General features: G+C 39.5%; 1 long non-coding RNA gene across 3 annotated transcripts; it reads left to right on the top strand.

Annotated features, from left to right (window-relative positions):
* Positions 1 to 20,505: 20,505 nt before the first annotated feature.
* Positions 20,506 to 22,327, top strand: LOC149812054 (uncharacterized). Of its 3 annotated transcripts, XR_016428508.1 has the most exons (6): positions 20,506 to 20,604; positions 20,720 to 20,959; positions 21,054 to 21,197; positions 21,507 to 21,552; positions 21,636 to 21,688; positions 21,853 to 22,327. It is a non-coding gene; the product is annotated as an uncharacterized LOC149812054 (long non-coding RNA). The 3 variants fall into 3 exon arrangements; XR_016428507.1 differs by lacking the exons at positions 21,507 to 21,552; positions 21,636 to 21,688; positions 21,853 to 22,327 and having other exon boundaries at positions 21,054 to 21,498; XR_016428509.1 differs by lacking the exons at positions 21,507 to 21,552; positions 21,636 to 21,688; positions 21,853 to 22,327 and having other exon boundaries at positions 20,702 to 20,959; positions 21,054 to 21,498.
* The last annotated feature ends 636 nt before the right edge of the window (positions 22,328 to 22,963 follow it).

The raw sequence follows: 22,963 nt of genomic DNA, 5'->3' as shown, positions 1-22,963 counted from the left end.
TCATAGATTCTAATCTAGTGCTTAAAATACAAAATTCTCCTCATAGGCTAGCTGTTACATATTTGACATAAAAAAACCCTGCAAGATTAAAGTTAGTATAAGGTAAAAGATATATGTGGAAAGGAAAATATTACATTGTATTCACAATACAATGTGATGAAATATCTACTTAAGGCTAGGTGGAAAATCTAATATATCACATTGAATGAGAGGATGTATATGTAGATTAAATGACTTAAACTAATGAGGAAATAGATGGTGAAATGAAGAGAAATTTACTAAAAATATAACACTATGCTGATGTTATCCGTAATTACTCAAGTGTAAACTAATTAAAAGCTAAAGTGTGTAGGAAACAACCACAAAAATCTCAATACCTAAAATCAATGGGGTTAGGCAACAACTGAAAATGTTCATATACGTTGTATAGGAAATGCCTTAAACGTGCTAGTAAGGGAAACAGGGAATTTTTTGAACATATATATCAAGGGATTAGCATAGAAGAAGGTAAACGAAAGCAGTAGGATGGACAACATATGCCTAATTACTGTAACTTGTATATGATGATTATCTAATTCAACTATTAGTATGAGAAAACAAAGCAATGCCACTAATATGCAACACCAACAAAATGATTCAAATGAATCTAATGGATTGAATTATTCAGCACTACGAAGCTTTATCATTCAAAATCACAAAGGGGTATGCTGAACCGAAAAGAAATATATTGAACAGAAGACATAAAACATTACAGGGCTTTCACCAGTGAATCTGTATTTAAAACAGTTATTAACTACCAGAATGAAGTTTAGGATATGATGTACAAATGAGACATGATGTCATTATAATGCCATCAGACTGTAAAATTATGTAAAACCACAATTTGTGAATAAAAATTACAGTGAAAATAATGAACAAGAGGCAACGATAAAATTTCTTATCAGTTTGTCAGCAGAGTTGGCTAGTGAGGACATTGCAGAAAATGGGATAAACATAATAAATAGGGTGCATATGGCAGAATTGAAGTGGCGGTAGTGTGTAATGGCTAACAGATATTACAAATTGAAAGTGAAGTGATGTTGTAGTTATGGAGGCTAATAGGCGTGTTTTGTAGTGTTGTGGTTGTGTTGAAGAGCACAATATCATGTAAAGTACAGGATGTTGCACGTTGTTAGTAGGAAGGTGTATGGAGAGTGAATAGTGCCTTTTGCAGCAGGCGCAAAAGATGGCTAGATGGAGGTTGTAGCAGGGATTTTGTGATATACTATGTGGGGTGAGGAAGAACAGTGCATTTTGCAGAGAAAAATGTCATATCTAAAGAAAATGGATAACCAAAATGCACAAATAGAATGTTATGCATATTGCATAGACAACTTGGTGTTGGATTCCTCCTTCCTGTTTCTGAGACATCCTTTGTCATTGATGCATCCATGAAGATTACCAGCAATTACGTTCTTTCCAGAAGTTGGGGCATCCTTGTGAGCCAAAATTTCATCTCATACAACATCTCTTTTATCCATAGACCCTAAAACCTGGGGTACGGGAGATTCATCATTCTTTTTCTTGCAGAATTCATTGTCCCAGATGGTGATGACGTGGCTGTATCAATTAGAATTTTCCTCATCGACCCTTAATGAGGCAGTCTCTGTACTAAACTGGATTAGCAGAAATAAAGAAAAGAAATTGTATACACAATGTAAAAAAATGAGAATGTTACTGGAGTGTAAACTCCTTTTGCCACATATTCAAATGCATGTTTGCTAAGAAATAATGCGAAGATTAATAGAGTATAACAAAATAGAGCCCAATTATAGTGTGAACAGGGTGTCTCCACAGATATCGCCACTTCCTTGACTGGTTTCAGAGATTTAAAAAGGGGACCTTCCCCTGCATCGAAAGCCTTATGTACCACCTGTTGCCATAGGTGTTTAAGCTTGTCTTCTACCAATGACTTTTGCAGAAATTTTATTGTCCCAAGTGCTACCCATTTCCTATGGATGCCCATGCAGTCTACATCTCAAACAATGAAAACATCGGAGCTATTGGCGTCACCTACTACTTCTAAAAGCTTCATTCCCCTCAAGGAGTGTAGGAACAATGTGATTTACTCCTTTTGGCTTGTCTTTAATCCCAACAGCTGAAAGGGCATCCTAAAAGCAAAGTTTTGGGATCCTTAGGGAAGTCCTTCCATCCAGACGAGTCATCCACAAGGGGTGGAGACCGTAGTTGGTTCAGACCATGCTCATCACAAAACACCCATTTAAAACTTTCATATCAAAATCATTCTTTGAAGGTCTAAAACGAGGTTACCTTTTTTTTTTACCAACAACACTAAACTATATCCCAAAGAGCAAAAGATTCATATACTGAACATGACCTGATAAAATAAAGCAAGGCCACTCCAAAATGTGAACTGCAACAACAAAAGTTTTGAGATATAGGTCATCTCGTAACAGAGGATCAAGTCCTTACTATTGTCAGCCACAACATGGTCGGATCTCATAATGCAGGAGATCAAGAATCTGGAGAGAATAAACAGGGAATCACAGATAGATTGCCATGTGGGATGGCCGAACCTGAATCTTCCCTACCAGAGATTAAATGGGACCCATATCCGAATGGACATAGTTTTATTGGATGGTGCAACGAAATTCATTAGGAAGATCTCGGAAATGCTAAGGGTATCATAAAATAAAAGGGGTTGGATGACATCAAACAATGAAATTTCTAGAGAAACATAGAGAGATGCAACAAGATCTTAACATAATGCAAGTGAATCATTAATAGGGTAATGGAAATCAGATACAAACCAAAAAAAAAAATCAAAACGGAGAAAGGAGATTACCGTAATACAGAATATGAATCGGAATAGAATGTAAATGCAATAGCAAGATATATAAAAAGAAAAAAGAAAAAAAAGGAATCCGATATTGGAACGAGATTGTTCCTTTTTGCTATAGCATAGGGATGGGTTGACGTTGCACAGGCAACTCAACACCATCGAGAATGCTGTAATGAAGCCATAATGGGAAAATTTTCAAGGAAAATAACGAAAAAAGGGAATCAGAGGGGAGATGGAGAACAACTTACCAGATTCCTTCTTGTTGCAAGGGGGGGTAGAAGGCAAATGGGGAAGAAAGAGCGATATATACAGAAGGGGGAAGGGTGAAGGCGATGAAAATATATCCTGCGAATATGAAATTACAGATGTTTTCGATCTTTGGTTGTTTGGAAGGAGAGGCCTCTATGCTTTCGATCTTCGACTGTTTGGAAGGAGAAGCCTTTGTAGCTTTGCTGCAGAGGTTTGCTTTTTTCAACTGACGGAGAAGAGAACCAGAGGGAAAAACTTGATATAAAGGGGGTCAGAGGGAAAGGGGAAGAAGGAAGAAGGTTGAAACGCGATCGATCAGAAAGGGATGGGGTGAAAACGGATCCTTGAAATGGGGAGGTGAAGAAGCGGTGAATCAAAAGCCTCCTCTTTGCACCCTTTTAAAGAGGGAAAGGAGGAATCGGGAGGAAAATTTGTTGGAGATGAACGAAGGTCGCGCTTCTGGAGGTTAGCGATGGAGGATGGCGATCGAGAGAGAGAGAGAGAGAGAGAGCTGGAAGAAAAGGAGAGGGGTCTTTGGGAAAGTTCGAGAAGGAGAAGAAGGCGAGGAAACCATTCACAGGATTTTTCTAAAATTCAGAAACAAGGCTCTTTCTTTCAAAGTTTTTCTAAAAAGGGTTTTAGCAAAAGGGTTTTAAGCTAATATATATTTTTATTGAAAGCTTTTTAAGTTTTCGAGAGAAATTCTAAAGACATGAGAAAATACGAGGAAAAACCTGAGGATTTTCAAAAGAGGGGATCCAGATGGGGTTTTGAAGTATTTTTACAAAATATTTGTTTTGAAATTGTAAGGTTTTCTTAAAAATGAGGTTTCTGGAAAAATATCGGGTTAAATTTAAAAATTGAGATTTCAGAATGGATCTGGGCCCAATTTGGATCAGAAATTGGGTCAGGAATGAAAATTGAGTTTGGATTACAGCGAATCTGAGAAATGAATGGAATTTTTGGTTAAAAATTGATCCAATTATTCAGAAGACGGAGGTTAGGGGCAAAGAAGGAATTTTTGGATTTTTTTGAAAAATTTCGGGTGTTCACATATGCTTATACTTGAGGGCATTGTTGAGGGTAGGGTGGAGACCTCGGACACTGCTGCTGAAGGCCGTACCAAAGAAATGGCAGTCGTGCACACTATCATTCGTGCAATATTGGATGAGTTTGAGTCACGGGAATGAATATATCTAGAAGAGGACTTGCAAACACGAGACATAGTGTCAGCCATTGCATTCAATGATAGAGGCCCAACAACCACGGTTACAGGAGGGCCTTAACGTGGCTGAGCACCGAGGGGAGGGGAGGGTGCAACAGTTGGTTGACACCATGCTAGAGCACTTGGAGGGACCAGTGTAAGCAGTATATGGAGGGGTTTGTTGTAGAGCATGCAATTGTGAGATGGGATCACCAATCAGCTGGATGGGTGCATGTCTTAATACATATTGCATTCAATGACAGGCCGAGCAACCACAGTTACCAGAGTGCCCTGAGGTGGCTAAGCACTCTGTGAAGGGGCGGGAGCAATAGCTTGGAGAGAAATTATGGGAGAGTAGCACGAATCTACTGGAGGGGTGCAGGTCTTAGCACCTAGGTGAGCCATAGTTGGACAAGGATTTCTTGGATTGGGGGGAGTCAAATGTGTTGGACTCTGTGGATCAGTGAGCAGAGAAGGAGAGAAAGTTGAGTAACACAGAGGAAGAGAGCGAGCAAAAGGGCGAGGACTTAGTGGTTGCGCAATCGAGAGAGGAGATGGAGCATGCTCAACATGCAGGGGATAGGAGGAGTGGGCCACCTGCAGTTGTTTCCAGACCACCTAGTTTGATAACCATCTGTGCGGAGCAGAGCGGTAAATTTATCAAGACCCACTAACCTTTGTTGATTAACTAATTATATAATTACATAACTATTGGTACCAACCATTGGTATATTTGCATCCAATGAGGTTTCTACAGGTGCGGTGGAGTTGGACCTACATTCATAACTGGTACATGGGACTTGCCAATTTTTAAAACGAATAACTCGATAAGATGAGCTTAGAAATAGAGTCGTGTTATATAAGGCATGAAAAAGTAGACGCAATGACCAAGAGATGGAATGTGAACACCACCTTGGAGGATGTGGCGCATATTAAAGGATTGAAGTGCCATGGTATTCCTGTCTGGTATTAGGCTAGTGTCAGTGTTGCAATTGGCCAAAAGTATCAGACAACATTGAAAGGGCATAAAATTAGTTTGAGTTGGTTGTGGAGCACCTACAGTGCACCAGGCAAGCAACAAACGGCTCTAAGATTAGATGCAGACAGGAAGCTTTAGTTAATCTTGATGTATTTGTAATTCGGCTCCTATTTCTTTGGAGATGCAACTGGAAGCCACATCACCCTAGCGTACCTGCATGCAGTTCCTCTCTCAGTGGCATTCTCAACAGAAAAAATGGTAGTGATGGTGAGAAAATCAAATCAAATTTGTGTGCAAGTGTACAAAGGATACCTATTGTGTCTTTGAGATTATTTCAATTGTACATGGGAGTGACTCTATAAGTGTATACTATTCACGAACAATGATACATGTGTATATAAGGTAATTATTACATGAAATCTATTTTAATTATTTAACCAGATGTGTATAGAGGGCTTAAATTTACTTACAATAGGACTAAGGGATTAGGTAACAAATTTGGGCTAGTCATAATTTTGAACAAGTACAAAAAGAGAACGAGGCGTCGCATATGCATTGTCATGGAAAATAATAAGTGTCATATGCATTGTTATAGTATAGAACAAGAGTATCGATAGTTGTTTACAACATGTTTGCATGTGTATTCTATATATGCATGTTCCATCATGACCAATGTGGGTAAACTATAGAATCTCACCAACTTCACATAAATAGAGAGAGCGACCTGTTTGGCAACGGAGAACCGTCACATATCAACTAAGACGAGATGAGAGAGAAAGAAAGAAAGAGAGAGAAGGCAGAAATGTAGGTGCACCCATCGAGAAGACCAGGTTGTGAGATCTTAGGTTTCCCCTGCCAAGGAGGTCTCTTCCCCTACCATCATGGAAGGTAGCTGGTATTTTTTGGTAGCAGAGCTGCAGCGTTAACACCGCCTTCTCTCTCGATCTTGGGCAGAGGCTGGAATGCTGAGGTTTTAAATCGAAGGCAAAAGGCTCTCACAAGCCTTCTTTTTTAAGGTGGCGAGAGTCCTTAAGGATTGCCTGGTCGCAAATCCCATAAATTATTCTTTGAAGCTTGCAATATCCAGTCTTCAATCACATTTTCATTTTTTTTTTCTGAAGAAACCTCGTGAATCAGAGGAATGGTCCCGTGTGCTCTCCCGTAGGGATAGGTGTGTCACCTTGATTCTGAGCAAGGCTTGCGACACCCCTACTAGAACTGGTGATTGGTGGTGCGAGAGGTGTGTATTCTTCAACTTTTGTCATCGCAGCAAGTGCCTTTGACGCAAGCGGGACTTCTTATCCAACAACCCGAACCTTCTGGTGGTGTGGCCGCATGCTCGGATGTGCGCAGCACCTCCCCCACCATCTTCTTCAAACTGACACTCCCCCAGGCCGCATAGAGGGTGCCAGCACAACACCAACAACAATGCCAAAGAGTACTTGGAGCATAGCAGTTTGCTTATCGGATCCATCAGAATCTACATACGTCCCCACCACGAGCCACTTTTGAGGAGTGCCCTACATGATTCATCATCTCCACCCGCTGCTGCTAGGTCCCCGAAGCACAAACTTCTACAGGAAAAGGTCACCTTCTCTACCAATCTGGTCTCTAAAGTCCACCTGGTTTGGGCAGATCACTGGAGCTCTGTTTTCTGGTGAACGGCTTTAGGCAACGACCTCACCATTTTTTGGTAGGCTGGAGGGACCACACCTCATTGTGGCTCATTTTAAGGCTCACTGTAGATTACGAGAAAATGCCGGCTTCCCACCCCAGGTATTAATGCCCTCCCTTGCCGGAATCATGATGGAGCGTTTGGCGTTTCCAGTAAACCCCCTGCCACAAGTTTTTTCAAACCACGTCTGGCGCTGGAACGGTTGCTCGCTCTTGCATTTCTCAAAGGGGTCCTTCCATACAGATCGGTGGCCTGCAACTATTCAGGTCGGTGGCCTGCAACTATTCAGGTCTGGGGCTTCTCTTCTCACATGGGATGGTAGAGGGGATAGGGCCAACTTTCTCCTTTTTCGAGTGGCATTTCCCTGGTTTTTTGCCTCCATACCAGATACGTTGTTGGGCCACAAGATTCCCTTTTCATGCAACTGTTGCTAGCCTTATTTGGCCTCCATGAAATCACTCCTTGAAACCTTTGCTGGTGGAAGGGAGGAGAGGATGCCACGTGTCATCCTCACAGCCACCTTTGAGCAAAGCAGGTTATATGTTCCCGCCGAACAGGGCAGTTAGCTACATCTCATGATTGGGGGTCCCAAAGAGCACCACGTATGTAAGCATGTGCGTCTCGTATCCCCATGTTTGTCAGCATTAATTAGCGTTGGAGTTTGATAAGATTGCAAAGACTTAAGTACCCTCTCCTCCATTGGTGCAAAAAAAAATGACAGTTCTTGAAAAGGAGTGGTTGTAAAGACTTAAGTGCCCCGAAGATGATTATTTAAGACCCAGTCTCTGCACTGCAGGATTATCCGAGAAAGAAATCTCCCCTGGAGGAGGCCATGAACATCAACCCTCTCACTCTCTCTCTCCCTTCTATTTTTGCTTCTGTGCACATCCATTAGAAGATCATACATTGCTCCATCAAACACCGACTGACCTATACATTGACTCTTGTGAAGCCTGATTCAGAGTTTTTACCGTTACAGGAGGAGGGTTTTGGGGTTCCTCCCAGCGTGGGTATCATCATTCAACTAAATGAGTTGTAGATCCTGATTCAGAGTTTTTACCCTTACAAGAGAGGGGTAAAACCTCATCTCACTCTCTCTCCCTTCTCTCTCTACTTCTGTGCACATCCAACAAACGATCCAACATTTCTCCATCAAACACCGACTGACCTGCACACTAACTGTAGCATCGTTCAACTTGATGAGTTGTGGAACCTGATTTAGAGTTTTTGCCCTTACAGGAGGAGGGTTTGGGGGCTCCTCCCAGCGTGGGTAGCATCATTCAACTTGAAGAGTTATGGAGTCTGATTCAAAGTTTTTATTCATTCATATTTTAAGGCATTAGATCTCATTTTTGAACATCCACGCATGTGCAGTTTGCTTTCATCATGTTCAGTTGCTTTCTAGATTATACTTTGAATTCTTGTGCATTTTAGATCTATCGATTTGTATGTAACCAGAGCTCATTTTAACTTGAATTTTTTACTGCAACTTCATGCATATGTCTTCATGCTTTCCACCAAAAATCAGATCATTCTGAGTTTGTTTGACCCACTTTAAAAATCGAGATTCAAAACCTGTTATTTTGCACCGTCAGGATTTTAGCAGAATCAGGACCAACTTGCGAAAGTGATTTCTCCCTAACCAGAGATGATCTTTTCGATCCGTAAATAGGGTTGTTTTCTAAATTGAATCTAGTTTGTTCAAACTAAATTTCAGAGATTTCTATGGTTTTTTGTACCAGTTTCGGGTCAAAAACCATAACCATGTCACCCTGTGTTATTTTAACATCTCAGATTTTGATCCATTTTGTTTGAATTTTATTTTCCTAATGGAAGATCATTTTTCAATTCTGTAAAACGGGTTCTCTTTGTTTATGTGTCTAGTTCATCCCTGTAAATTTTCAGAATTTTTCATGATCAATTACTATTTTATTTTGATTAAATATCAGAACCTTGTATCCAGATTTTATAAATGTTTTGATTTTGGCCCCCATATCATGACTGTTGTAGCACTTCTTCAAAAAATCGTTATTTGATTGGCAATATTCTTCAGAAAATTATTGTTATGATTTTTTTGAGTCTCTACTATGATTTGTAGTATTTTTTGGTCTCCAACGAGCCTCACAATGATTTATAGTGTTGTTCGATCTTTTAACTATGATTTATAGTGTTTTGGGGTCTCCAACGAGCCCCACAACGATTTGTAGTATTTTTGGTCTTTTAACTATGATTTATAGTGTTTTCGGGTCTCTAACGAGACCCACAGCGATTTCTAATATTGTTGGACCTCGCTATAGCGATTTGTAGTGTTTCTTGCTAAACACTACAACGATTTGTGATACAAATCGCTATCCGAATCAGGACCAACTTGTCAGGGTCATATCTCCCTAACCAGAGATCGGATTTCAAATCCGTAAAAAGTGGTGTCTTCGTTATGAAGTCTAGTTTATTCCTCTAAATTTTCAGCGATTTCTATGGTAATTTGATACCCCATTTGGATCTAAAACCAGACCCCTATCAGTCTGCCTTATTTGAGTGACATAGGTTTTTATTTCATTTTGTAAGAGTCATATCTCCCCAACGGAAGATCATTTTTCAAATCCGTAAAAAGGGTTTTCTTTCTCTATGTGTCTAGTTTATATCTGAAAAGTTTTATAACTTTTTATGCTTATTTGATATTTCGAACCTATTAAAAACCGAGACATGTTATAAAATGTTATAAAACTTAAAAAGTTTGAAACTTTCTCTATGTGTCTCGATTTTTAACAAGATTGAAATATCAAATGAGCATAAAAAGTTATAAAACTAGACACATAGAGGAAGAAAACCCTTTTTACGGATTTGAAAAATGATCTTCCGTTGGGAAGATATGACTCTCACAAAATGAAATAAAAACCTATGTCACTCAAATAAGACAGACTGATAGGGGTCTGGTTTTAGATCCAAATGGGGTATAAAATGACCATAGAAATCGATGAAAATTTATAGAAATAAACTAGACTTCATAACGAAGACACCACTTTTTACGGATTTGAAATCCGATCTCTGGTTAGGGAGATATGACCCTGACAAGTTGGTCCTGATTCGGATAGCGATTTGTATCACAAATCGCTGTAGTGTTTAGCGAGAAACACTACAAATCGCTAAACACTACAGCGATTTGTGATACAAATCGCTATCTGAATCAGGACCAACTTGTCTGGGGCATATCTCCCTAACCAGAGATCGGATTTCAAATCCGTAAAACATGGTATCTTTGTTATGAAGTCTAGTTTATTCCTGAAAATTTTCAGCGATTTATATGGTCATTTGATACCTCATTTGGATCTAAAACCAGACCCCTATCAGTCTGTCTTATTTGAGTGACATAGGTTTTTATTTCATTTTGTAAGAGTCATATCTCCCCAACGGAAGATCATTTTTCAAATCCGTAAAAAGGGTTTTCTTCCTCTATGTGTCTAGTTTATATCTGGAAAGTTTTATAACTTTTTATGCTCATTTGATATTTCAAACCTGTTAAAAATCGAGACGCATAGAGGAAGTTTCAAACTTTTTAAGTTTTATAACATTTTATAACATGTCTGGGTTTTTAACAGGTTCGAAATATCAGATGAGTATAAAAAGTTATAAAACTTTTCAGATATAAACTAGACACATAGAGAAAGAAAACCCTTTTTACGGATTTGAAAAATGATCTTCTGTTGGGGAGATATGACTCTTACAAAATGAAATAAAAACCTATGTCACTCAAATAAGACAGACTGATAGGGGTCTGGTTTTAGATCCAAATGGGGTATTAAATGACCATAGAAATCGCTGAAAATTTACAGGAATAAACTAGACTTCATAACGAAGACACCACTTTTTACGGATTTGAAATCCGATCTCTAGTTAGGGAGATATGACCCTGACAAGTTGGTCCTAATTCGGATAGGATACAAATCGTTGTAGTATTTAGCGAGAAACACTACAAATCGCTAAACACTACAGCGATTTGTGATACAAATCGCTATCCGAATGAGGACCAACTTGTCAGGGCCATATCTCCCTAACCAGAGATCGGATTTCAAATCCGTAAAAAGTGGTATCTTTGTTATGAAGTCTAGTTTATTCTTATAAATTTTCAGCGATTTCTATGGTCATTTGATACCTCATTTAGATCTAAAACCAGACCCCTATCAGTCTGTCTTATTTGAGTGACATAGGTTTTTATTTCATTTTGTAAGAGTCATATCTCCCCAACGGAAGATCATTTTTCAAATCCGTAAAAAGGGTTTTCTTCCTCTATGTGTCTAGTTTATATCTGGAAAGTTTTATAACTTTTTATGCTCATTTGATATTTCAAACCTGTTAAAAATCGAGACACATAGAGGAAGTTTTAAACTTTTTAAGTTTTATAACATTTTATAATATGTCTCGGTTTTTAATAGGTTCGAAATATCAAATGAGCATAAAAAGTTATAAAACTTTCCAGATATAAACTAGACACATAGAGAAAGAAAACCCTTTTTACGGATTTGAAAAATAATCTTCCGTTGGGGAGATATGACTCTCACAAAATGAAATAAAAACCTATGTCACTCAAATAAGGCAGACTGATAGGGGTCTGGTTTGAGATCCAAATGGGGGTATCAAATGACTATAGAAATCGCTGAAAATTTACAGGAATAAACTAGACTTCATAACGAAGACACCACCTTATACGGATTTGCATTTCGATCTCTGGTTAGGGAGATATGACCCTGACAAGTTGGTCCTGATTCGGATAGCGATTTGTATCACAAATCGCTGTAGTGTTTAGCGAGAAACACTACAAATCGCTATAGCGAGGTCCAACAACACTATAAATCGCTGTGGGTCTCGTTAGAGACCCGAAAACACTATAAATAATAGTTAAAAGACCGAAAAATACTACAAATCGTTGTGGGGCTCGTTGGAGACCCCAAAGCACTATAAATCATAGTTAAAAGATCGAACAACACTATAAATCATTGTGAGGCTCGTTGGAGACCCAAAAATACTACAAATCATAGTAGAGACTCATTAGACACTCAAAAAAATCATAATAATAATTTGCTGAAGAATATTGCCAATCAAATAACGATTTGTTGAAGAAGTGCTACAACAGTCATGATATGGGGGTCAAAATCAGAACATTTATAAAATCTAGATACAAGGTTTTGGTATTTAATCAAAATAAAATAGTAATTGACCATGAAAAATTCTAAAAATTTACAAGGATGAACTAGACACATAAACAAAGAGAACCCATTTTACAGAATTGAAAAATGATCTTCCACTAGGAAAATAAAATTCAAACAAAATGGATCAAAATCTGAGCCGTTAAAATAACACAGGTGACAGGGTTATGGTTTTTGACCCAACACAAGTACGAAAACACCATAGAAATCGCTGAAATTTGGTATGAACAAACTAGATTCAATTTATAAAACAACCTTTTTTATGGATCGGAAAGATCATCTTTGGTTAGGGAGAAATCACTTCCGCAAGTTGGTCCTGATTCTGCTAAAATCCTGACGGTGCAAAATAACAGGTTTTGAATCTCGATTTTTAAAGTGAGTCAAAAAAACTCAAAATGATATGATTTTTGGTGGAGACATGAAGACATATGCATGAAGTTGCAGTAAAAAATTCAAGTTAAAATGAGCTCTGGTTACATACAAATCGATAGATCTAAAATGCACAAGAATTCAAAGTATAATCTAGAAAGCAACTGAACATGATGAAAGCAAACTGCACATGCGTGGATGTTCAAACATGAGATCTAATCCCTTAAAATATGAATGGGTAAAAACTTTGAATCAGACTCCACAACTCTTCAAGTTGAATGATGCTACCCACGTTGGGAGGAGCCCCCAGACCCCTCTCCTATAAGGGTAAAAACTCTGAATCAGGATCTACAACTCATTTAGTTGAATGATGCTACCCACGCTGGGATGAACCCCCGGACCCCCCTCCTGTAAGGGCAAAAACTCTAAATCAGGCACATAAGTAGAGAGAGAAGGGAGAGAGAGTGAGAGGGTTGGTGTTCATGGCCTTCTCCAGGAGGAACCCTTTACCTCCCTTGATTTCTTCTCTAGAGAGAGAGGGTTTTATAGTGTTTTACGAAGAAGGAAGAAGAAGATGACGATGGAGCAATGTAGGATCATCTGTTGGATGTGCACAGAAGTAGAGAGAGAAGAGAGAGAGTGTGAGAGGGTTGATGTTCATGGCCTTCTCCAGGAAGAACTCTTTGTTTCCCTTGATTTCTTCTCTAGAGAGAGAGAGGGTTTTATAGTGTTTTACGGAGAAAGAAGAAGAAGACATGTTTGTCCTTTTTTTGAACAGAAAAACAAGAAGACTTTGAAGAGTCAACATCATCCTCGACTTTCTGGATGGAGGACATGTTTGTCCTTTTTTTGAACTGTTTGTTTTTTCTTTTTTGAATGAAGGGCATTTTTGTCATTTTCTCAAACCATCACTTTATGAGAAAAATAGCAAGAAAGGGTACTTAAGTCTTTGCAACAACACCAGAGTCCGATGCAAAGTTATGTCAACATACACGAGAATACGAGCCCCATGTGCTTGTATACGTGGTGCTCATTCAAAGCCCCGAACACAGACGTGGGATTCAGTGAATCATCGGGGGCGAACATACACCACCCTCTCACCTTTGAGTGGGTATTCGATTCTGCAAGAGGCCCCATCAGTGCAGTCTGGATCGTCGACCCATAGCCAGGATCTGATTTTAATTTGGAGTTGGGTCTGATCCAGTTCCAGCATCGCCCTCTTAGCTCAGACGCAGTAGGATGTGGATGCATCCCTCCCTCTCCATCGATCACCTCAGTGAACTCGACTCATGGTGGTGAGTTTACCATCCTACAATTCGCTTCAGTGAGGTCGGGTTTGGACAATCGTGGCATCGCCTCCAATGAGCGTCTCAATCAAATCCTTGCGAACAACTCATAGGAGGGTAGTTACAAGGTCCATGACAGGGCCATCTTCTTCAAAATAAGGGAGACCCATACTGGAGGAAAACATGCACACTTGGTTTATGATGAAAATCATGATGTGGAAAAGCAGATTTATATATCTAATGTCATTAGGGGGAAGAAACCAGACATTATATGCATTCAAGAAACAAAAATGTCTTATTTTGATCATTCTTTCATTGATGGCCTTTGGCACCATTGCTCTTTCACATTTCTCCCTTAGAGGAGACGCTCAGGTGGCATACTTGTAGCATGGAGGGAGGAACTGGATGGTATAGTAAAGCATCTCAGGATTTTTTTTATCTCAAATTTTTTTGGAACATGGTGGTCAACATCAATTCCTCCTCACTTCGGTTTATGGTTCGAGATCATGTGCACTTAAAAAGGATTTTTGGAAATATTCAATTTGTCCCTTACATTAAATTGGTACATTAAAGGAGATTTCAATTCCATCCTTCATTTAGATTATTGGAATTAGAGGCAATTATATACAAGAAATATGCACTGATTCACCAAATTCATTGATGAGGCACAATTATCAGACCTCCCCATGCAAGGTCTGAGATCCACTTTGTCCAACAAGCAGGCCCCTCTGGTCTTGAGAAAGCTGGATCATTTTTTGGTTTCCTCCATGATGGTGCAACGCTTTCATGACATAAGAGCTATTGTGGACCCCATTATGATGTCGGATCACTCAATGATTTGGCTAACTTGGGGAGATGATTTTCATCAAAAAAGGCATGGATTTAATTTGGAAGTGTGGTGGTTTAGAGAGTCATGGTTCTTTGACCTATTAAATGAATGGTGGAATATGGCACCCTTGATGGCAAAATGGGCAGATCAAAGAATCAATGTTAAGCTTGCACTTGTACGAAGGAAGTTATTGAATGGAATAAGGTAAGGTGCACCTCAAAATTCAAGAACTTAGAAGAATGGGAGACCCAACTTCTTCACCTTCAATTACGTGAGGAGGCATCAAGCAATATAGATGGAGCATGTCCAACTTAAAGTTGGAGAGGCAACATCTTGTTCACCTCATTAGAGAGTGGCGAATTAGAGATTGCTTGCATTGGAAACAGAGAGCCAAGGTTTATTGGCTTAAAGCTGAGGATATAAACTCTCACTACTTTATGTGCCTCAACTAAAAGAAGGGTGAATGATGCTTCATCCTTAGTCATTGATGGAGTTAGAAGGGAATGGCCTCAAATATTGCCTCATGCCACCAAATACTTCAAGGTATGTTTCGCTAACACTGTAGTAGCGGATTATGATATTTCCCTTTTGCCTTTTAATTTATTGAATGAGGAGAAAAGTGTGGGGATTTCGGGTGCCTTTTTCATTGAAAGAGATCAAAAAGGCTATTTGGTCATGTCCTAATAACGGGAAGACCTTGGGGGTTGACGGCTTCTCTATGTGAGAATCTCTTAATGGGAATTTTCTCTAAATGATGATGAATTTTCATGTTAATACTCAAATCCCCGTGGTGCTTCGAAAATCTTTGATTGTTCTTATTCCTAAAGATTTGCAACCCGAGAACATTGGTCGATTTAGGCCTATTTATTTGGTGGGGACGCTCTTTAAAATCATTTCAAAGACATCGGCATCAAGAATCAAGGGGGTGTTGCGGCGCAACATTTTAGAGTTGAAAAGTGTGTTAATTCTGGGTCGGAGACTCTATGATGTATGTGTCATTGCGCATGAAACTAACCACTCCATAAAGCTTGCGGGTACAACATTCTTTGTCTTGAAAATTGATTTGAAAAAAGTCTTTAATTCTCTAGATTGGAGGTTCTTATTGAGATGTGTTCATTGAATGTGATTTGGTGAAAAGTAGATGCATTGGCTTGAGGGGTTGTTATTCGCCACCTCCATTGTGGTATCCATGAATTGGGAGAATGTGGGCTTCTTTAAACCAAAATGGAGGGTAAGGCAAGGGGACCCTCTTTCTCCCCTTCTTTTCATTGTTGCCATGGAAGCTCTTTCGGTTATGATAGCTAGTGTGAAGATGGAAAGTATTTTCAAGGGGTGTAAAGTGTCCAACTCGGTCACTATTTTGCGGATGACTTGTTAGTGTTTAGGGAGGCTTTGAAAGGAAACATGTGGGTCTTATGAATGATTTTAAAATGCTTTTTGGAAATATCGGGCCTTCATATAAATGAAGGAAAAAGTCAAGTTTTGGTCCTTAATGACCCTTCGAGATCCGTCCAGCACTTGGCCTCTTCTATCTTTGTGAGATGAACACTCTTTTAGTGAAATACTTAGGACTCCTGTTCCACTTGGAAGTCTTTAGAGAATCTCATTGATGTGCAGTGGAGGATTCTATCCATCATAAAATTCAGTCATGTGCATCCCGCTCTCTCCACTTCTTGCAAGTCTTTAAAATTCTGATGAAAGTTAAGAAAAGACTCCATACTTTATTTCAAAAATTTATTTAGAGTGGGTCCATGGACAAAAAGAGCAAGGCTCCAATCAATTGGGACATGATATCTCAACCATTGGAGTTGAGGGGTTTGAGAATTCATTGCCTTAGAAGATTTAACAAAGCACTAATTGCTAAATGGCTTTGGAGAATTTGTTCTAAGGAAGGTTCTCTTAGCATTTTTTTTTTTAAAGTATGGTTTGGTGGGGTGGTCATGGAGCTGGTTCAAAAACCATAGATGGATAAGAGGATCCGACATTTGGAAGGGATGGTCAATAGTGTTGAGTCAATTCAATGAAGCAGTTAGGGTTTGTGTGGGTAGAGATGATTGTACATTGTTTTGGCAAGGTGTGTGGTATAGAGACACCAATTTTTGGGATGTATTTGCGCTGGTGTATGCATTGTCCCATGCCAAATATAGAATGGTGGGGGATTTCTACTTCACCATGGGAGGGGCATGGGATGTTGTATTAAGGAGGGAGCCATCACACTTGGTATTCCAACTGTGGGTTACTCTCATGGATCATCTATCGGGTTGTTCCCTCTCTCAAAAAGGGGACATGACTTCTTGGTCTCTCACCTATCTTTAATGATGTCTTCTCCATGGCATCCTTTTATCCCTTCTTAGGGTTGTCGTATTCCTCTTGGCTTCTTTCACATGCTTTATGGGGTGCATGTTTGATACCTCGTGCATCACTCATGGGTTGGCTTATCCTCCATGGTGTGGCCCACACAGATGCTAGGCTAAAGCACCATGGTTTTCACATAGTCAGTCGTTTCACTCTTTGTTTTTTTAAGAAAGAATGTGTGAACCACCTTTTTTGGGGGTGTATCCTCTTTCGCACATTACTGCACCATGCATGGAACGATGTCTTCTCAAATTGGGGCATCTTTTCCTTCCCATAGGGAGGTGTTCATTGCTCCACACCTCAAGCACAAGGATGCTCGTTGGTTGTTTCTTTGGCGGACATGGATTTTGACGGCTTGGAGACTCATATGGCTTGAAAGAAATCAGCGCATCTTCCAAGACAAGGTTTGTGACATTGAAGGTGTTTGAAATCAACTATGTTTGGATCTTGGTGAAAGAGCTCACATTAAGTGGCTGAACCAACCCTTGGATTGGATCGGGGACACACTACAAGAAACTTGTCGATTAGCGACGACCTAAATCCGTCGCTAATCCATCGCTAAACAGCTTAGTGACGGATTAGAGATAGATAGCTTCCATCACAAATTTTTCGTCGCTAAGTAGTGACAAAACTTATCCATCGTTAATTTTGTCGTTAATTTGCAATGGATTAGCGATGAAAATGATCTCTCACGAGTCTCTCACTATTTTTAATTAGCGATGGATAATATCCGCCGTGAGTCCTTCGTTGTTTTAAATTAGCGACGGATAATATCCGTCGCTAAATTTTTAAAAAAATAAAAAAAATTGCTCCCTGCCGGTTATCCGGCAGCAATAGGCCGGACTTGGACCGATTCATCGGCGGCGACGGAGGAGGAAGACGACCCACCACCGGATCCCAGCAAGTCGTACTCCCTCGGCCCCAAGATCTTCGATTGGGACTCACAGAGAGAAAATAATTTGTGCCTTGGGTGGGACGGTTTAAATCGAAAAGTAGCGACGGAATTAGCGAGGGAAAAATTCCCTCGCTAATTTCGTCGCTAATTAGCATTTTTTTTGTAGTGTTAGCGACGAATTTGGTGACGACTTACTTTCATCGCAACTTCATCGCAAATTTACATAACCAGTTAGCAACGGAATATTTCTATCGCTACGTAGCGACGGAAAAATCTTCGTCGCCAAATCCATCGCTAAATACCGCGAGTATTGCGACAAAAACCTAACATCGCTAAGCCATCGTTAATTAGCGACGAATTTGGCGATGAAAGTTTTTCGTTGCTATTTTCATAAATATTACAGATTTTAGCAACAGATTTATTTTTCTCGTTAATCCGCCGCAAAGTTACGACGGAAAAAATCTGTCGCAAACTTCTGTCGCTAATGGCCATTTTTCTTGTAGTGACAGGAGGTCTATATTTAGTGCCATCCTTTCATTTTATGGGGTTGTGATACCTCATCACCTCCCTCCTCTATATATTTTATGTAAAGTTGGTTTGTTGCTCTAATGTATTTCTTTTCTACTATTTTTTAATATTATTATACCCTTTCATTAAAAAAAATCATGACCAATGTGCATTGTTTAAGTAATGCATGATGTTTTTTTAATTTGTTGCATTTTTTAAGAGCGAGAGAGAGTTTACAAATCTGTGATAGATAGGGTGGTTTATAATCCGGCAACAAAAAGTGTCATGTGTGATAGAGAGAGTGGGTTATAATCCGGCAACAAAGAGTGGATATTCCTAGCTCACCAGCATTCTACAGTGTTGCTAACATAATCCTCTACTGAGTGTCGATGGTTAGTTGTGGGCACACTTCACATTGTGGTAATAGCAACAAAGAGTGTGTTTGTGATAAAGAGTGGGTTATTATATCCGGCAACACAGAGTGTCGCTATTTATAGCTCACCGGGGTTCCACATTGTTGCTAACTTAGGCATCTACTGAGTGTCGCTGGTTAGTTGTGGGCACACTTCACATTGCGTAGATGAATGTTGATAAGATGTTTCAAACACAGTAATGAATGACCAAAATATCGCCAAAATAGAGTGTCACTCTCAGTGTGCAGTAGTGTACCTCTGTGCAGCAGTTTGGTCATAAAAGGGACAGTCGCTAGTCCGTGTGAATTAGTTTACAATATGAGTCATTGTGAATTTGCGTAGACCATGTTCATGTAAGTACACTGTATTTATATGTTGTCAGCTTTTTAGTGGTACTCTCACCTTCAATGACTGTAGCTTTGAGATCCCCTTATGAAAACGCGGAAAAAGAGGTGGTCGTCCTATCCAGAGAAGTTTAAAAGTTGCCAGTGCTTTGAAACCCTAGAGATGCATCCGTGTCCGGTGAGTGTTCCGGATACTCTTTCTGGTGAGTCTCTCTCTCTCTTAAGTGTCCCATTTTTTGTGCTTCTGGCCCTCTCTGGAGTTGCGGTTGCGGGTGCCTGCGACAACGCCGCCCATGACCTCCGAGCGCCCAAGGTCAAGACCGACTTTACCCTGTCGGCGACGATGGCGGCTCTCTGGAGCCCACCGTCGGCTGCAGCGGTGCTGATGAGTGCCTGCAGCAGTGGCGGGGGTTCTACGGGGAAACGGTACTCGCTGCCGCGGTGATGGTGGCAGTAGCAGCGGTGGTGGTAGATTCTGGGAAGGCGTCGGAGTTCCAATTTGGGGTGGGGTGGGGCGACAACGACAAGGCTGAGGAGAAGCGGGGGTTCCTCTTAGATCGGAACCTCCTGCCTCCCCTCATTTGAGTTTCCTTCTTGTTTGATAATTGTGTTTTTCTTTTTCTTGTTCGGTGGTGTAAATATAATTTTTAATGGCGTGATTGTCGCGGAACTATAGAGAGGTCCAACGATCACCTTCTCTCTCTCTCTCTCTCTCTCTCTCTCTCTCTCTCTCTCTCTCTCTCTCTCTCTCTCTCTCTCTCTCTCTCTCTGTCTGTTGGTGTTGGAGAAGGAAGGGTGCGATCTAGTTTTCTTTTGTTTATAGCTTTATTTCATTTAAGCGGGAAGAAGAAACTCAGTGGGTGTTCTCTCTCTCTCTCTGTATTGTCCCATTTTTTGTGCTTCTGGCCTTCTTTGGAGTTCCTTCACGATAGACTTGGGAAGAACTAGACTTGATACATTTTCTAGTGTTGGAGATCATTTCATTATATGACAAGAAACATGCATGCTTTCCTATATTTGGATTTCATGTGAAATATATTTTGATATTTCGAAACCATAGATTTTGATCTTTGTGCAAGTTATTTTGATTTAATAACTCCTATCTCATGTTCATAGATAAATTTTTATTCTGAAGAAAAGCAAAAATACAGGTGAAAAGATTGATCTCAGCCCCTACCTCTTCTTTTTTTGCATATTTTGTTTCTGATATGTGCTCCTTTTAACTCATGTTTCAATGGTACATTGGATACGTTGAACAATACAGAGTACGCCTTATTTCACTTGTACCTTCAGTTTATATGTCTCTCTGGTGACTCCTTTGGCATAGAAAGATCTTGTTGTTACTCCTTTTTTTTTTCAGAATCTGTAGCGCGGATAAATCAGCAGAATGGCGGGAGAGAAGGAACTGATGGAAAAGGCTAGTACCCTGGACGAGGGCCTGGGTGAAGTCATTGAGGTAAAATTCTTGTGAATGTGTAAATATATTGTTATTGATGATTGTTGACAAGACAAATCTATTGAGTTGTTTCTTTTTTTTTCCTTATGTGAAACAGATATCTGAGTCAAAGCAGGAAGACCAAGCAACGACAGGAAACAAGAAGCTGGCCATTGGTACCAACGAATATTTGTTAACTAATGTAAGCAATAGTATCCCAACTGTTGTTTTCTTAATTTACATACAATCATTTTGCTATATGAATGATTTTTCATGGTGTAGCATATGGATTACTTTTTGTCGTGCCTGAAACAAGATCACAAAAAGCTGCATTTCAAACCATTTAGGTGTGCCTTTAGTCGTTCCCTTCTTTATGGTGAGTGAGTTTTGCTATGTTGTTTTTTGTTTGATACGAAGACACTATGTGAGTTGAATACCAAATGGCGTTCATGCTCTGGGCATATCTGCAGAAAATGGTACACCATTCCAGCCCTGCCGCGAAAGAATTGGTGAAAGATGAAGTAAATTCCCTTTTGGTTTTGATAGGTTACGTACATTGATTTTCTGGCTTCAGAAGTTGAATATCCCTATGCTTGATACTACCCTTTGGTGTGGTACGTCACTAACACTGCATTATTCTGTAACTTTTAAATCTTCCTGCCGACGTATTGGCCACAATCTGAACATTGGATTCTCTATATGATGTGCCCAAGAGAGAAGGAGATTCAATTCTTAAACTCGCTGACGTTGCCAACATGATTGTCGCATGATATACACAATTTGGTATTAACGAGATTCACGACACGATTTGAACTATTTTTTTAATTGATTTCAACTTCATAAAATTATACTTCAAACGTCCATTCTAATTTCTTCCTTTCCGGGGATATTTTTGAAATGGGCCTACTTTTGTGACATCATAGATTGGAGGATTAGAGTTATGGGAGTAGCGCTGAAGCAAGTGAATGGGTAAGATTTATACATGTAACGGACAGATCAATTCTATATGTGTTTTCGGTATTGTACCAACTGATTTAATGCACATGTTCTAGGTTTGTTTTGGGCGTGCATGTTCTACTGTCTATTAAACAACTCATGGTTTACGGTAATGTGCTATTCTCACCAGTACTTCGTATTCATGTTTATTCAACCTTCCTTTTAGTTATACATTACATTAGGTTGTACAAAACTACTAATCTAAATATTCATTCACATGATAAAATGAGCATCACTGCATAGTTAAGGGAGTGTCGCTGGTAGTTTTTTCAGCGGAAGGAAAACAATGGCGGATGTGAAGGAAAGGGTAAAAAGAAGGAAATTTGAGGAAAAGAAAAAGGACAAATGAGACGAAAAGGGAGGGGCGACTGGAACATCCTATGTATACAAGAAGGAAAGCAAAATACACGGTTAGTAGGATGATGGTCAATTATTATCCTTTTTTTTTTTTACTCATCAAAACTGAACATGCAATGTGCTATTTTTTAATATGCACATCGGTATTTTCATAGTTAACTATGAGATTATAAATATCTATATCTAGATTGTTGACAGTTATATCGTTTATTGAAGGGCACTATTGAACTTTGCCTTTTGTTGTACACTATTCTGGATTGTCTCTAGCTCGCAGTGATTAACAAAATCTTGAACAATAGCACGCGAAGGCAAGGCTAGCGATAATCCAGAACAACAAGAAACAAAAATAAGTCATCCCATACAACAGCGAGTGTCACTGAATTTATTTCGCTTTCTGTAGTGATGTTAATAAAAGCTCTGCACTGCACTGGATGATAAACTATGTGAAACCACAATCGGATTAACTTGCACTGCATTGTATGTACACTTGTTTTCGCCTTTATGTTATACTAGGATTAGTCATGTTGGATTGTGTCGCTTATTCCCTTTTTCCAAATGCTTTATATGGCACACATCAGATTAAGTGAAATTTCCCTTCCAACAATCCTCTCTAAATGTACGCATTCTTCGCTTGCCCAATAACAAAGACAAACTTGTTATTATCTGTTTCGATGAGTGATCGTGATAGACAACACTCCTCTCAGAGATTCTATTTAAATGTATGCATGTGTATTGAGGGTTATGTAGAAGCGTATAGAGGGTGTTCACATGATCATGAATGCATGATACAATGATGCATGTTATTTGACACGCCATGAAATGCAAATTAGTGTTCTTGGCAAAGCTGTAAGGCTTAATTCAGTTTTTTTCCTGCATTAGGCTTCACTTCACTTCCCTTCTCCGAAGTGTCTTTGGTCTTCCTTTATTGGGCAGCTGATTTTCGTAATCAGTTATTAGTTTTCCCTAGTCATTCTGGTGTACAAGGTTGTCTTGTACAGAGGTGCTAGCCATTTTATTGCACAAAGGT

Source organism: Nuphar pumila, chromosome 17 (genome assembly GCF_984573655.1).
Source record: "Nuphar pumila chromosome 17, dmNupPumi1.hap1.1, whole genome shotgun sequence".
NCBI classification, from domain to species: Eukaryota; Viridiplantae; Streptophyta; class Magnoliopsida; order Nymphaeales; family Nymphaeaceae; genus Nuphar; species Nuphar pumila.
Note: the sequence above shows the minus strand (reverse complement) of the source record. Positions and strands in the feature narration are given on the sequence as shown.